Consider the following 17,622-nt stretch of genomic DNA (forward strand, 5'->3'; position numbering starts at 1 on the left):
TATTTCCATGTTCATACAGGTAGCGGTGTAGATATTTCCATGTTTATACAGGTAGCGGTGTAGATATATCCGTGTTCATACAGATGGCGGTGTAGATATTTCCATGTTCATGAAGATAGCGGTATATATATTTCCATGTTCATCCAGATGGCTGTGTAGATAAATCCACGTTCAAACAGAAGGCGGAGAAGATATTTCCATGTTCATACAGATGGCTGTGTAGATATTTCCATGTTCATACAGATAGCGGTGTATGTATTTCCATGTTCATACAGATAGCGGTGTAGATATTTCCATTTTCATGCAGATAGCGGGGTAGATATTTCCATGTTCATAAAGATAGCGGTGTAGATATTTCCATGTTCATACAGATAGCCGTGTAGATATTGCCATGTTCATACCGACAGCGGTGTAGATATTTCCATTTTTATGCTGATAGCGGTGTATGTATTTCCCTGTTCAAACAGTTAGCGGCTTAGTTATTTCCATGTTCATAAAGATAGCGGTGTAGATATTTCCATGTTCATACAGATAGCGGTGAAAATGTATGCATGTTTACACAGATAGCGGTGTAGATATTTCCATGTTCATCCAGAATGCTATGTAGATATATCCATGTTCATACAGATGGCGGTGAAGATATTTCCATGTTCATACAGATAGCGGTGTAGATATTTCCATGTTCATACAGAAAGCGGTGTAGATATTTCCATGTGCAAACAGATAGCGGTGTATGTATTTCCATGTTCATACAGTTAGCGGTGTATATATTTCCATTTTCAAGCAGATAGCGGTGTATATACTTCCATGTTCAAACAGATAGCGGTGTAGATATTTCCATGTTCATAAAGATAGCGGTGTAGATATTTCCAAGTTTATACAGATAGCGGTGAAAATGTAGGCATGTTTACACAGATAGCGGTGTAGATATTTCCATGTTCATCCAGATGGCTGTTTAGATATATCCATGTTCATATAGATGGCGGTGAAAATATTTCCATGTTCATACAGATAGCGGTGTAGATATTTCCATGTTCATACAGATAGCGGTGTAGGTATTTCCATGTTCATACAGATAGCGGTGTAGGTATTTCCATGTTCACCCAGATGGCTGTGTAGATATTTCCATGTTCATACAGATAGCGGTGTAGATATTTCCATGTTCATACAGATAGCGGTGTAGATATTTCCATGTTCATACAGATGGCAGTGTAGATATTTCCATTTGCATACAGATAGCGGTGTAGTTATTTCCATGTTTAAAGAGATACTTGTGTAGATATTTCCATGTATGTGCAGATAGCTGTGTAGCAATTTCCATTTTCATGCAGACAGCGGTGTATATATTTCCCTGTTCAAACAGATAGCGGTGTAGATATTTCCATGTTCATCCAGATGGCTGTGAAGATATATCCATGTTCATACAGATAGCGGTGTAGATATTTCCATGTTCATACAGATAGCGGTGCAGATATTTCCATGTTCATCCAGATGGCTGTGTTGATATATCCATGTTCATACAGATGGCGGTGAAGATATTTCCATGTTCATACAGATAGCGGTGTAGATATTTCCATGTTCATACAGATAGCGGTGTAGATATTTCCATGTTCATACAGATAGCGGTGTATGTATTTCCATGTTCATACAGATAGCGGTGTAGATATTTCCATTTTCTAGCAGATAGCGGTGTATGTATTTCCATGTTCAAACAGTTAGCGGTGTAGATATTTCCATGTTCATAAAGATAGCGGTGTAGATATTTCCATGTTTATACAGATAGCGGTGAAAATGTATGCAAGTTTACACAGATAGCGGTGTAGATATTTCCATGTTCATCCAGATGGCTGTGTAGATATATCCATGTACATACAGATGGCGGTGAAGATATTTCCATGTTCATACAGATAGCGGTGTAGATATTTCCATGTTCATACAGATAGCGGTGTAGATATTTCCATGTTCATACAGATAGCGGTGTATGTATTTCCATGTTCAAACAGTTAGCAGTGTAGATATTTCCATGTTCATAAAGATAGCGGTGTAGATATTTCCAAGTTTATACAGATAGCGGTGAAAATGTATGCATGTTTACACAGATAGCGGTGTAGATATTTCCATGTTAATCCAGATGGCTGTGTAGATATATCCATGTTCATACAGATGGCGGTGAAGATATTTCCATGTTCATACAGAGAGCGGTGTGGATATTTCCATGTTCATCCAGATGGCTGCATAGATATATCCATGTTCATACAGATGGCGGTGAAGATATTTCCATGTACATACAGATAGCGGTGTAGATATTTCCATGTTCATACAGATAGCTGTGTAGATATTGCCATGTTCCTACCGATAGCGGTGCTGATACTTCCATGCTTATACAGGTAGAGGTGTACATATTTCCGTGTTTATACAGATGGCTGTGTAGATATATCCATGTTCATACAGATGGCGGTGTAGATATTTCCATGTTCATACAGATAGCGGTTTAGATATTTCCATGTTCATCCAGATGGCAGTGTAGATATATCCATGTTCATACAGATGGCGGAGAAGATATTTCCATGTTCATACAGATGGCGGTGTAGATATTTCCATGTTCATACAGATAGCGGTGTAGATATTTCCATGTTCATACAGATAGCGGTGCAGATATTTCCATGTTCATACAGATAGCGGTGTATGTATTTCCATGTTCATACAGATAGCGGTGTAGATATTTCCATTTTTATGCAGATAGCGGTGTATGTATTTCCCTGTTCAAACAGTTAGCGGCTTAGATATTTCCATGTTCATAAAGATAGCTGTGTAGATATTTCCATGTTCATACAGATAGCGGTGAAAATGTATGCATGTTTACACAGATAGCGGTGTAGATATTTCCATGTTCATCCAGAATGCTATGTAGATATATCCATGTTCATACAGATGGCGGTGAAGATATTTCCATGTTCATACAGATAGCGGTGTAGATATTTCCATGTTCATACAGAAAGCGGTGTAGATATTTCCATGTGCAAACAGATAGCGGTGTATGTATTTCCATGTTCATACAGTTAGCGGTGTATATATTTCCATTTTCAAGCAGATAGCGGTTTATATACTTCCATGTTCAAACAGTTAGCGGTGTAGATATTTCCATGTTCATAAAGATAGCGGTGTAGATATTTCCATGTTTATTCAGATAGCGGTGAAAATGTAGTCACGTTTACACAGATAGCTGTGTAGGTATTTCCATGTTCATCCAGATGGCTGTGTAGATATATCCATGTTCATATAGATGGCGGTGAAAATATTTCCATGTTCATACAGATAGCGGTGTAGATATTTCCATGTTCATACAGATAGCGGTGTAGATATTTCCATGTTCATACAGATAGCGGTGTAGATATTTCCATGTTCATCCAGATGGCTGTGTAGATATTTCCATGTTCATACAGATGGCGGTGTAGATATTTCCATGTTCATACAGATAGCGGTGTAGATATTTCCATGTTCATACAGATGGCGGTGAATATATTTCCATGTTCATACAGATAGCGGTGTAGTTATTTCCATGTGTAAAGAGATACCTGTGTAGATATTTCCATGTATGTGCAGATCGCTGTGTAGCAATTTCCATTTTCATGCAGACAGCGGTGTATATATTTCCCTGTTCAAACAGACAGCGGTGTAGATATTTCCATGTTCATACAGATAGCTGTGTAGATATTTCCATGTTCATACAGATAGCGGTGTAGATATTTCCATGTTCATACATATAGCGGTGCTGATATTTCCATGTTTTTACAGGTAGCGGTGAAGATGTTTCCATGTTTATACAGATAGCGGTGTAGATATTTCCATGTTTATACAGATAGCGGTGTAGATATTTCCATGTTTATACAGATAGCGGTGTAGATATTTCCATGTTCATACAGATGGCGATGTAGATATTTCCATGTTCATACAGATAGCGGTGTAGTTATTTCCATGTGTAAAGAGATAGCTTTGTAGATATTTCCATGTATATGCAGATAGCTGTGTAGATATTTCCATTTTCATGCAGATAGCGGTGTATATATTTCCCTGTTCAAACAGTTAGCGGTGTAGATATTTCCATGTTCAGAAAGATAGCGGTGTAGATATTTCCATGTTTATACAGATAGCGGTGAAGATGCATGCATGTTTACACAGATAGCAGTGTAGATATTTCCATGTTCATCCAGATGGTTGTGTAGATATATCCATGTTCATACAGATAGCGGTGTAGATATTTCCATGTTCAAACAGATAGTGGTGCAGATATTTCCATGTTCATCCAGATGGCTGTGTTGATATATCCATGTTCATACAGATGGCGGTGAAGATATTTCCATGTTCATACAGATAGCGGTGTAGATATTTCCATGTACATACAGATAGCGGTGTAGATATTTCCCTGTTCAAACAGATAGCGGTGTAGATATTTCCATGTTCATCCAGATGGCTGTGAAGATATATCCATGTTCATACAGATAGCGGTGTAGATATTTCCATGTTCATACAGATAGTGGTGCAGATATTTCCATTTTCATCCAGATGGCTGTGTTGATATATCCATGTTCATACAGATAGCGGTGTAGATATTTCCATGTTTATATAGATAGCTGTGAAAATATATGCATGTTTACACAGATAGCGGTGTAGATATTTCCATGTTCATCCAGATGGCTGTGTAGATAGATCCATGTTCATACAGACGGCGGTGAAGATATTTCCATGTTCATACAGATAGCGGTGTAGATATTTCCATGTACATACAGATAGCGGTGTAGATATTTCCATGTTCATACAGATAGCGGTGTATGTATTTCCATGTTCATACAGATAGCGGTGTAGATATTTCCATGTTCATACAGATAGCGGTGTAGATATTTCCATGTTCATACAGATAGCGGTGTAGATATTTCTATGTTCATCCAGATGGCTGCGTAGATATATCCATGTTCATCCAGATGGCGGAGAAGATATTTCCATGTTCATACAGATGGCGGTGTAGATATTTCCATGTTCATACAGATAGCGGTGTAGATATTTCCATGTTCATACAGATAACGGTGTAGATATTTCCATGTTCATACAGATAGCGGTGTATGTATTTCCATGTTCATACAGATAGAGATGTAGATATTTCCATTTTTATGCAGATAGCGGAGTATATATTTCCCTGTTCAAACAGTTAGCGGTTTAGATATTTCCATGTTCATAAAGACAGCGGTGTAGATATTTCCAAGTTTATACAGATAGCGATGAAAATGTATGCATGTTTACACAGATTGCGGTGTAGATATTTCCATGTTCATCCAGATGTCTGTGTAGATATATCCATGTTCATAAAGATGGCGGTGAAGATATTTCCATGTTCATACAGATAGCGGTGTAGATATTTCCATGTTCATACATATAGCAGTGTAGATATTTCCATGTATATGCAGATAGCTGTGTAGATATTTCCATTTTCATGCAGATAGCGGTATATATATTTCCCTGTTCAAACAGTTAGCGGTGTAGGTATTTCCATGTTCATAAAGATAGCTGTGCAGATATTTCCATGTTTATACAGATAGCGGTGAAGGTGTATGTATGTTTACACAGATAGCGGTGTAGATATTTCCATGTTTATACAGATAGCGGTGAAGATTTATGCATGTTTACACAGATAGCGGTGTAGATATTTCCATGTTCATACAGATAGCGGTGTAGATATTTCCATGTTCATCCAGATGGCTGTGTAGACATATCCATGTTAAAACAGATTGCGGTGAAGATATTTCCATGTTCATACAGATAGCGGTGTAGATATTTCCATGTTCATACAGATAGCGGTGTAGATATTTCCATGTTCATACAGATGGCTGTGTAGATATATCCATGTTCATACAGATGGCGGTGAAGATATTTCCATGTTCATACAGATAGCGGTGTAGATATTTCCATGTTCATACCGATAGCGGTGCTGATATTTCCATGTTTATACAGGTAGCGGTGTAGATATTTCCATGTTTATACAGAAAGCGGTGTAGATATTTCCATGTTTATACAGATAGCAGTGTAGATATTTCCATCTTTATACAGATAGCGGTGTAGTTATCTCCTTCTTAATACAGGTGGCAGTGTAGATATTTATATGTTCATACAGATGGTGGTGCAGATATTTCCATGTTCATACAGATGGCGGTGTAGATATTTCCAAATTCATACAGATAGCGGTGTAGTTATTTCCATGTTTAAAGAGATAGCTGTGTAGATATTTCCATGTATATGCCGATAGCTGTGTAGATATTTCCATTTTCATGCAGATAGCAGTGTATATATTTCCCTGTTCAAACAGTTAGCGGTGTAGATATTTCCATTTTCAAAAAGATAGCTGTGTAGATATTTCCATGTTTATACAGATAGCGGTGTAGATGTATGCATGTTTACACAGATAGCGGTGTAGATATTTCCATGTTCATACAGATAGCGGTGAAGATGTATGCATGTTTACACAGATAGCCGTGTAGATATTTCCATGTTCATACAGATAGCGGTTTAGATATTTCCATGTTCATCCAGATGGCTGTGTAGATATATCCATGTTCATACAGATGGCGATGAAGATATTTCCATGTTCATACAGATAGAGGTGTAGTTATTTCCATGTGTAAAGAGATAGCTGTGTAGATATTTCCATGTATATGCAGATAGCTGTGTAGATATTTCCATTTTCATGCACATAGCGGTTTAGATATTTCCATGTTCATACAGATAGCGGTGTAGATATTTCCATGTTCATACAGATAGCGGTGTAGATATTTCCATGTTCATACAGACGGCGGTGTAGATATTTCCATATTCATCCAGATGGCTGTGTAGATATATCCATGTTCATACAGAGGGCGGTGAAGATATTTTCATGTTCATACAGATAGCGGTGTAGATATTTCCATGTTCATACAGATAGCCGTGTAGATATTGCCATGTTCATACCGATAGCGGTGCTGATACTTCCATGTTTATACAGGTAGCGGAGTACATATTTCCGTGTTTATACAGATAGCGGTGTAGATATTTCCATGTTCATACAGATAGCGGTGTAGATATTTCCATGTTCATACAGATAGCGGAGCTGATATTTCCATGTTCATACAGGTAGCGGTGTAGATATTTCCATGTTTATACAGGTAGCGGTGTAGATATATCCGTGTTCATACAGATGGCGGTGTAGATATTTCCATGTTCATGAAGATAGCGGTATATATATTTCCATGTTCATCCAGATGGCTGTGTAGATAAATCCACGTTCAAACAGAAGGCGGAGAAGATATTTCCATGTTCATACAGATGGCTGTGTAGATATTTCCATGTTCATACAGATAGCGGTGTATGTATTTCCATGTTCATACAGATAGCGGTGTAGATATTTCCATTTTCATGCAGATAGCGGGGTAGATATTTCCATGTTCATAAAGATAGCGGTGTAGATATTTCCATGTTCATACAGATAGCCGTGTAGATATTGCCATGTTCATACCGACAGCGGTGTAGATATTTCCATTTTTATGCTGATAGCGGTGTATGTATTTCCCTGTTCAAACAGTTAGCGGCTTAGTTATTTCCATGTTCATAAAGATAGCGGTGTAGATATTTCCATGTTCATACAGATAGCGGTGAAAATGTATGCATGTTTACACAGATAGCGGTGTAGATATTTCCATGTTCATCCAGAATGCTATGTAGATATATCCATGTTCATACAGATGGCGGTGAAGATATTTCCATGTTCATACAGATAGCGGTGTAGATATTTCCATGTTCATACAGAAAGCGGTGTAGATATTTCCATGTGCAAACAGATAGCGGTGTATGTATTTCCATGTTCATACAGTTAGCGGTGTATATATTTCCATTTTCAAGCAGATAGCGGTGTATATACTTCCATGTTCAAACAGATAGCGGTGTAGATATTTCCATGTTCATAAAGATAGCGGTGTAGATATTTCCAAGTTTATACAGATAGCGGTGAAAATGTAGGCATGTTTACACAGATAGCGGTGTAGATATTTCCATGTTCATCCAGATGGCTGTTTAGATATATCCATGTTCATATAGATGGCGGTGAAAATATTTCCATGTTCATACAGATAGCGGTGTAGATATTTCCATGTTCATACAGATAGCGGTGTAGGTATTTCCATGTTCATACAGATAGCGGTGTAGGTATTTCCATGTTCATCCAGATGGCTGTGTAGATATTTCCATGTTCATACAGATAGCGGTGTAGATATTTCCATGTTCATACAGATAGCGGTGTAGATATTTCCATGTTCATACAGATGGCAGTGTAGATATTTCCATTTTCATACAGATAGCGGTGTAGTTATTTCCATGTTTAAAGAGATACTTGTGTAGATATTTCCATGTATGTGCAGATAGCTGTGTAGCAATTTCCATTTTCATGCAGACAGCGGTGTATATATTTCCCTGTTCAAACAGATAGCGGTGTAGATATTTCCATGTTCATCCAGATGGCTGTGAAGATATATCCATGTTCATACAGATAGCGGTGTAGATATTTCCATGTTCATACAGATAGCGGTGCAGATATTTCCATGTTCATCCAGATGGCTGTGTTGATATATCCATGTTCATACAGATGGCGGTGAAGATATTTCCATGTTCATACAGATAGCGGTGTAGATATTTCCATGTTCATACAGATAGCGGTGTAGATATTTCCATGTTCATACAGATAGCGGTGTATGTATTTCCATGTTCATACAGATAGCGGTGTAGATATTTCCATTTTCTAGCAGATAGCGGTGTATGTATTTCCATGTTCAAACAGTTAGCGGTGTAGATATTTCCATGTTCATAAAGATAGCGGTGTAGATATTTCCATGTTTATACAGATAGCGGTGAAAATGTATGCAAGTTTACACAGATAGCGGTGTAGATATTTCCATGTTCATCCAGATGGCTGTGTAGATATATCCATGTACATACAGATGGCGGTGAAGATATTTCCATGTTCATACAGATAGCGGTGTAGATATTTCCATGTTCATACAGATAGCGGTGTAGATATTTCCATGTTCATACAGATAGCGGTGTATGTATTTCCATGTTCAAACAGTTAGCAGTGTAGATATTTCCATGTTCATAAAGATAGCGGTGTAGATATTTCCAAGTTTATACAGATAGCGGTGAAAATGTATGCATGTTTACACAGATAGCGGTGTAGATATTTCCATGTTAATCCAGATGGCTGTGTAGATATATCCATGTTCATACAGATGGCGGTGAAGATATTTCCATGTTCATACAGAGAGCGGTGTGGATATTTCCATGTTCATCCAGATGGCTGCATAGATATATCCATGTTCATACAGATGGCGGTGAAGATATTTCCATGTACATACAGATAGCGGTGTAGATATTTCCATGTTCATACAGATAGCTGTGTAGATATTGCCATGTTCCTACCGATAGCGGTGCTGATACTTCCATGCTTATACAGGTAGAGGTGTACATATTTCCGTGTTTATACAGATGGCTGTGTAGATATATCCATGTTCATACAGATGGCGGTGTAGATATTTCCATGTTCATACAGATAGCGGTTTAGATATTTCCATGTTCATCCAGATGGCAGTGTAGATATATCCATGTTCATACAGATGGCGGAGAAGATATTTCCATGTTCATACAGATGGCGGTGTAGATATTTCCATGTTCATACAGATAGCGGTGTAGATATTTCCATGTTCATACAGATAGCGGTGCAGATATTTCCATGTTCATACAGATAGCGGTGTATGTATTTCCATGTTCATACAGATAGCGGTGTAGATATTTCCATTTTTATGCAGATAGCGGTGTATGTATTTCCCTGTTCAAACAGTTAGCGGCTTAGATATTTCCATGTTCATAAAGATAGCTGTGTAGATATTTCCATGTTCATACAGATAGCGGTGAAAATGTATGCATGTTTACACAGATAGCGGTGTAGATATTTCCATGTTCATCCAGAATGCTATGTAGATATATCCATGTTCATACAGATGGCGGTGAAGATATTTCCATGTTCATACAGATAGCGGTGTAGATATTTCCATGTTCATACAGAAAGCGGTGTAGATATTTCCATGTGCAAACAGATAGCGGTGTATGTATTTCCATGTTCATACAGTTAGCGGTGTATATATTTCCATTTTCAAGCAGATAGCGGTGTATATACTTCCATGTTCAAACAGTTAGCGGTGTAGATATTTCCATGTTCATAAAGATAGCGGTGTAGATATTTCCATGTTTATTCAGATAGCGGTGAAAATGTAGTCATGTTTACACAGATAGCTGTGTAGGTATTTCCATGTTCATCCAGATGGCTGTGTAGATATATCCATGTTCATATAGATGGCGGTGAAAATATTTCCATGTTCATACAGATAGCGGTGTAGATATTTCCATGTTCATACAGATAGCGGTGTAGATATTTCCATGTTCATACAGATAGCGGTGTAGATATTTCCATGTTCATCCAGATGGCTGTGTAGATATTTCCATGTTCATACAGATGGCGGTGTAGATATTTCCATGTTCATACAGATAGCGGTGTAGATATTTCCATGTTCATACAGATGGCGGTGAATATATTTCCATGTTCATACAGATAGCGGTGTAGTTATTTCCATGTGTAAAGAGATACCTGTGTAGATATTTCCATGTATGTGCAGATCGCTGTGTAGCAATTTCCATTTTCATGCAGACAGCGGTGTATATATTTCCCTGTTCAAACAGACAGCGGTGTAGATATTTCCATGTTCATACAGATAGCTGTGTAGATATTTCCATGTTCATACAGATAGCGGTGTAGATATTTCCATGTTCATACATATAGCGGTGCTGATATTTCCATGTTTTTACAGGTAGCGGTGAAGATGTTTCCATGTTTATACAGATAGCGGTGTAGATATTTCCATGTTTATACAGATAGCGGTGTAGATATTTCCATGTTTATACAGATAGCGGTGTAGATATTTCCATGTTCATACAGATGGCGATGTAGATATTTCCATGTTCATACAGATAGCGGTGTAGTTATTTCCATGTGTAAAGAGATAGCTTTGTAGATATTTCCATGTATATGCAGATAGCTGTGTAGATATTTCCATTTTCATGCAGATAGCGGTGTATATATTTCCCTGTTCAAACAGTTAGTGGTGTAGATATTTCCATGTTCAGAAAGATAGCGGTGTAGATATTTCCATGTTTATACAGATAGCGGTGAAGATGCATGCATGTTTACACAGATAGCAGTGTAGATATTTCCATGTTCATCCAGATGGTTGTGTAGATATATCCATGTTCATACAGATAGCGGTGTAGATATTTCCATGTTCAAACAGATAGTGGTGCAGATATTTCCATGTTCATCCAGATGGCTGTGTTGATATATCCATGTTCATACAGATGGCGGTGAAGATATTTCCGTGTTCATACAGATAGCGGTGTAGATATTTCCATGTACATACAGATAGCGGTGTAGATATTTCCCTGTTCAAACAGATAGCGGTGTAGATATTTCCATGTTCATCCAGATGGCTGTGAAGATATATCCATGTTCATACAGATAGCGGTGTAGATATTTCCATGTTCATACAGATAGTGGTGCAGATATTTCCATTTTCATCCAGATGGCTGTGTTGATATATCCATGTTCATACAGATAGCGGTGTAGATATTTCCATGTTTATATAGATAGCTGTGAAAATATATGCATGTTTACACAGATAGCGGTGTAGATATTTCCATGTTCATCCAGATGGCTGTGTAGATAGATCCATGTTCATACAGACGGCGGTGAAGATATTTCCATGTTCATACAGATAACGGTGTAGATATTTCCATGTACATACAGATAGCGGTGTAGATATTTCCATGTTCATACAGATAGCGGTGTATGTATTTCCATGTTCATACAGATAGCGGTGTAGATATTTCCATGTTCATACAGATAGCGGTGTAGATATTTCCATGTTCATACAGATAGCGGTGTAGATATTTCTATGTTCATCCAGATGGCTGCGTAGATATATCCATGTTCATCCAGATGGCGGAGAAGATATTTCCATGTTCATACAGATGGCGGTGTAGATATTTCCATGTTCATACAGATAGCGGTGTAGATATTTCCATGTTCATACAGATAGCGGTGTAGATATTTCCATGTTCATACAGATAGCGGTGTATGTATTTCCATGTTCATACAGATAGAGATGTAGATATTTCCATTTTTATGCAGATAGCGGAGTATATATTTCCCTGTTCAAACAGTTAGCGGTTTAGATATTTCCATGTTCATAAAGACAGCGGTGTAGATATTTCCAAGTTTATACAGATAGCGGTGAAAATGTATGCATGTTTACACAGATTGCGGTGTAGATATTTCCATGTTCATCCAGATGTCTGTGTAGATATATCCATGTTCATAAAGATGGCGGTGAAGATATTTCCATGTTCATACAGATAGCGGTGTAGATATTTCCATGTTCATACATATAGCAGTGTAGATATTTCCATGTATATGCAGATAGCTGTGTAGATATTTCCATTTTCATGCAGATAGCGGTATATATATTTCCCTGTTCAAACAGTTAGCGGTGTAGGTATTTCCATGTTCATAAAGATAGCTGTGCAGATATTTCCATGTTTATACAGATAGCGGTGAAGGTGTATGTATGTTTACACAGATAGCGGTGTAGATATTTCCATGTTTATACAGATAGCGGTGAAGATTTATGCATGTTTACACAGATAGCGGTGTAGATATTTCCATGTTCATACAGATAGCGGTGTAGATATTTCCATGTTCATCCAGATGGCTGTGTAGACATATCCATGTTAAAACAGATTGCGGTGAAGATATTTCCATGTTCATACAGATAGCGGTGTAGATATTTCCATGTTCATACAGATAGCGGTGTAGATATTTCCATGTTCATACAGATGGCTGTGTAGATATATCCATGTTCATACAGATGGCGGTGAAGATATTTCCATGTTCATACAGATAGCGGTGTAGATATTTCCATGTTCATACCGATAGCGGTGCTGATATTTCCATGTTTATACAGGTAGCGGTGTAGATATTTCCATGTTTATACAGAAAGCGGTGTAGATATTTCCATGTTTATACAGATAGCAGTGTAGATATTTCCATCTTTATACAGATAGCGGTGTAGTTATCTCCTTCTTAATACAGGTGGCAGTGTAGATATTTATATGTTCATACAGATGGTGGTGCAGATATTTCCATGTTCATACAGATGGCGGTGTAGATATTTCCATGTTTATAGAGATAGCGGTGTAGTTATTTCCATGTGTAAAGAGATAGCTGTGTAGATATTTAAATGTATATGCAGATAGCTGTGTAGATATTTCCATTTTCATGCAGACAGCGGTGTAGATATTTCCATGTTCAAACAGATAGCGGTGTAGATATTTCTATGTTCATACAGATAGCGGTGTAGATATTTCCATGTTCATACAGATAGCGGTGTAGATATTTCCATGTTCATACAGATAGCGGTGTAGATATTTCCATGTTCATACAGATAGCGGTGTAGATATTTCCATGTTCATACAGATAGCGGTGTAGATATTTCCATGTTCATACAGATAGCAGTGTAGATATTTCCATGTTCATACAGATAGCGGTGCTGATATTTCCATGTTCATACAGGTAGCGGTGTAGATATTTCCAAGTTTATACAGATAGCCGTGTAGATATTTCCATGTTTATAAAGATAGCGGTGTAGATATTTCCATGTTTATACAGATAGCGGTGTAGATATCTCCATCTTAACACAGATGGCGGTGTAGATATTTATATGTTCATACAGATGGCGGTGCAGATATTTCCATGTTCATACAGATGGCGGTGTAGATATTTCCATTTTCATACAGATAGCGGTGTAGTTATTTCCATGTCTAAAGAGATACCTGTGTAGATATTTCCATGTATATGCAGAAAGCTGTGTAGCAATTTCCATTTTCATGCAGACAGCGGTGTATATATTTCCCTGTTCAAACAGATAGCGGTGTAGATATTTCCATGTTTATACAGATAGCGGAGTAGATATTGCCATGCTTGTACAGATAGCGGTGTAGATAGTTCCATGTTTATACAGATGGCAGTGTGGATATTTCCATGTTTATAGATATAGCGGGGTAGATATTTCAGTGTTTATAGAGATAGCGGTGTAGATATTTCCATGTTTTTACAGATAGCGGTGCAGATATTTCCATGTTTATACAGAGAGCAATGTAGATATTTCCATGTTTGTAGAGATAGAGGTGTCAATATTTCCCTGTTTACACAGATAGCAGTGAAGATATTTACAAGTTTATACAGATAGCGGTGTATATATTTCCATCTTCATACAGATAGCGGTGTAGATATTTCCATGTTTATACAGATAGCGTTATAGATATTTCCATGTTTGTAGAGATAGCAGGGTATTTATTTCCATGTTCATACAGTTAGCGGTGTAGATATTTCCATGTTCATACCGATAGCGGTGTAGATATTTCCATCTTGATACAGATAGCGGTGTAGATATTTCCATGTTCATACAGATGGCGGTGAAGATATTTCCATGTTCATACAGATAGCGGTGTAGATATTTCCATGTTCATACCGATAGCGGTGCTGATATTTCCATGTTTATACAGGTAGCGGTGTAGATATTTCCATGTTTATACAGAAAGCGGTGTAGATATTTCCATGTTTATACAGATAGCAGTGTAGATATTTCCATCTTTATACAGATAGCGGTGTAGTTATCTCCTTCTTAATACAGGTGGCAGTGTAGATATTTATATGTTCATACAGATGGTGGTGCAGATATTTCCATGTTCATACAGATGGCGGTGTAGATATTTCCATGTTTATAGAGATAGCGGTGTAGTTATTTCCATGTGTAAAGAGATAGCTGTGTAGATATTTAAATGTATATGCAGATAGCTGTGTAGATATTTCCATTTTCATGCAGACAGCGGTGTAGATATTTCCATGTTCAAACAGATAGCGGTGTAGATATTTCTATGTTCATACAGATAGCGGTGTAGATATTTCCATGTTCATACAGATAGCGGTGTAGATATTTCCATGTTCATACAGATAGCGGTGTAGATATTTCCATGTTCATACAGATAGCGGTGTAGATATTTCCATGTTCATACAGATAGCGGTGTAGATATTTCCGTGTTCATACAGATAGCAGTGTAGATATTTCCATGTTCATACAGATAGCGGTGCTGATATTTCCATGTTCATACAGGTAGCGGTGTAGATATTTCCAAGTTTATACAGATAGCCGTGTAGATATTTCCATGTTTATAAAGATAGCGGTGTAGATATTTCCATGTTTATACAGATAGCGGTGTAGATATCTCCATCTTAACACAGATGGCGGTGTAGATATTTATATGTTCATACAGATGGCGGTGCAGATATTTCCATGTTCATACAGATGGCGGTGTAGATATTTCCATTTTCATACAGATAGCGGTGTAGTTATTTCCATGTCTAAAGAGATACCTGTGTAGATATTTCCATGTATATGCAGAAAGCTGTGTAGCAATTTCCATTTTCATGCAGACAGCGGTGTATATATTTCCCTGTTCAAACAGATAGCGGTGTAGATATTTCCATGTTTATACAGATAGCGGAGTAGATATTGCCATGCTTGTACAGATAGCGGTGTAGATAGTTCCATGTTTATACAGATGGCAGTGTGGATATTTCCATGTTTATAGATATAGCGGGGTAGATATTTCAGTGTTTATAGAGATAGCGGTGTAGATATTTCCATGTTTTTACAGATAGCGGTGCAGATATTTCCATGTTTATACAGAGAGCAATGTAGATATTTCCATGTTTATAGAGATAGAGGTGTCAATATTTCCCTGTTTACACAGATAGCAGTGAAGATATTTACAAGTTTATACAGATAGTGGTGTATATATTTCCATCTTCATACAGATAGCGGTGTAGATATTTCCATGTTTATACAGATAGCGTTATAGATATTTCCATGTTTGTAGAGATAGCAGGGTATTTATTTCCATGTTCATACAGATAGCGGTGTAGATATTTCCATGTTCATACCGATAGCGGTGCTGATATTTCCATCTTGATACAGATAGCGGTGTAGATATTTCCATGTTCATACAGATAGCGGTGTAGATATTTCCATGTTCATACAGATAGCGGTGTAAATATTTCCATGTTTATACAGATAGCGGAGTAGATATTGCCATGCTTGTACAGATAGCGGTGTAGATAGTTCCATGTTTATACAGATGGCAGTGTGGATATTTCCATGTTTATAGATATAGCGGGGTAGATATTTCAGTGTTTATAGAGATAGCGGTGTAGATATTTCCATGTTTTTACAGATAGCGGTGCAGATATTTCCATGTTTATACAGAGAGCAATGTAGATATTTCCATGTTTGTAGAGATAGAGGTGTCAATATTTCCCTGTTTACACAGATAGCAGTGAAGATATTTACAAGTTTATACAGATAGCGGTGTATATATTTCCATCTTCATACAGATAGCGGTGTAGATATTTCCATGTTTATACAGATAGCGTTATAGATATTTCCATGTTTGTAGAGATAGCAGGGTATTTATTTCCATGTTCATACAGTTAGCGGTGTAGATATTTCCATGTTCATACCGATAGCGGTGTAGATATTTCCATCTTGATACAGATAGCGGTGTAGATATTTCCATGTTCATACAGATAGCGGTGTAGATATTTCCATGTTCATACAGATAGCGGTGTAGATATTTCCATGTTCATACCGATAGCGGTGCTGATATTTCTATGTTCATACAGGTAGCGGTGCAGATATTTCCAAGTTTATACAGATAGCGGTGTAGATATTTCCATGTTTATAAAGATAGCGGTGTAGATATTTCCATGTTTATACAGATAGCGGTGTAGATATCTCCATCTTAACACAGATGGCGGTGTAGATATTTATATGTTCATACAGATGGCGGTGCAGATATTTCCATCTTCATACAGATGGCGGTGTAGATATTTCCATGTTTATAGAGATAGCGGTGTTGTTATTTCCATGTTTAAAGAGATAGCTGTGTAGATATTTCCATGTATATGCAGATAGCTGTGTAGATATTTCCATTTTCTTGCAGACAGCGGTGTAGATATTTCCATGTTCAAACCGATAGCGGTGTAGATATTTCTATGTTCGTACAGATAGCGGTGTAGATATTTCCATGTTCATACAGATAGCGGTGTAGATATTTCCATGTTCATACAGATAGCGATGCTGATATTTCCATGTTCGTACAGATAGCGGTGCTGATATTTCCATGTTTATACAGGTAGCGGTGGAGATATTTCCATGTTTATACAGATAGTGGTGTAGATATGTCCATGTTTATACAGATAGCGGTGTAGATATTTCCAAGTTTTTACAGATAGCGGTGCAGATATCTCCATCTTAATACAAATGGCGGTGTAGATATTTATATGTTCATACAGATGGCGGTGCAGATATTTCCATGTTCATAGAGATG

Source organism: Gorilla gorilla, chromosome 11, assembly GCF_029281585.2.
Source record: "Gorilla gorilla gorilla isolate KB3781 chromosome 11, NHGRI_mGorGor1-v2.1_pri, whole genome shotgun sequence".
Classification (NCBI taxonomy): domain Eukaryota; kingdom Metazoa; phylum Chordata; class Mammalia; order Primates; family Hominidae; genus Gorilla; species Gorilla gorilla.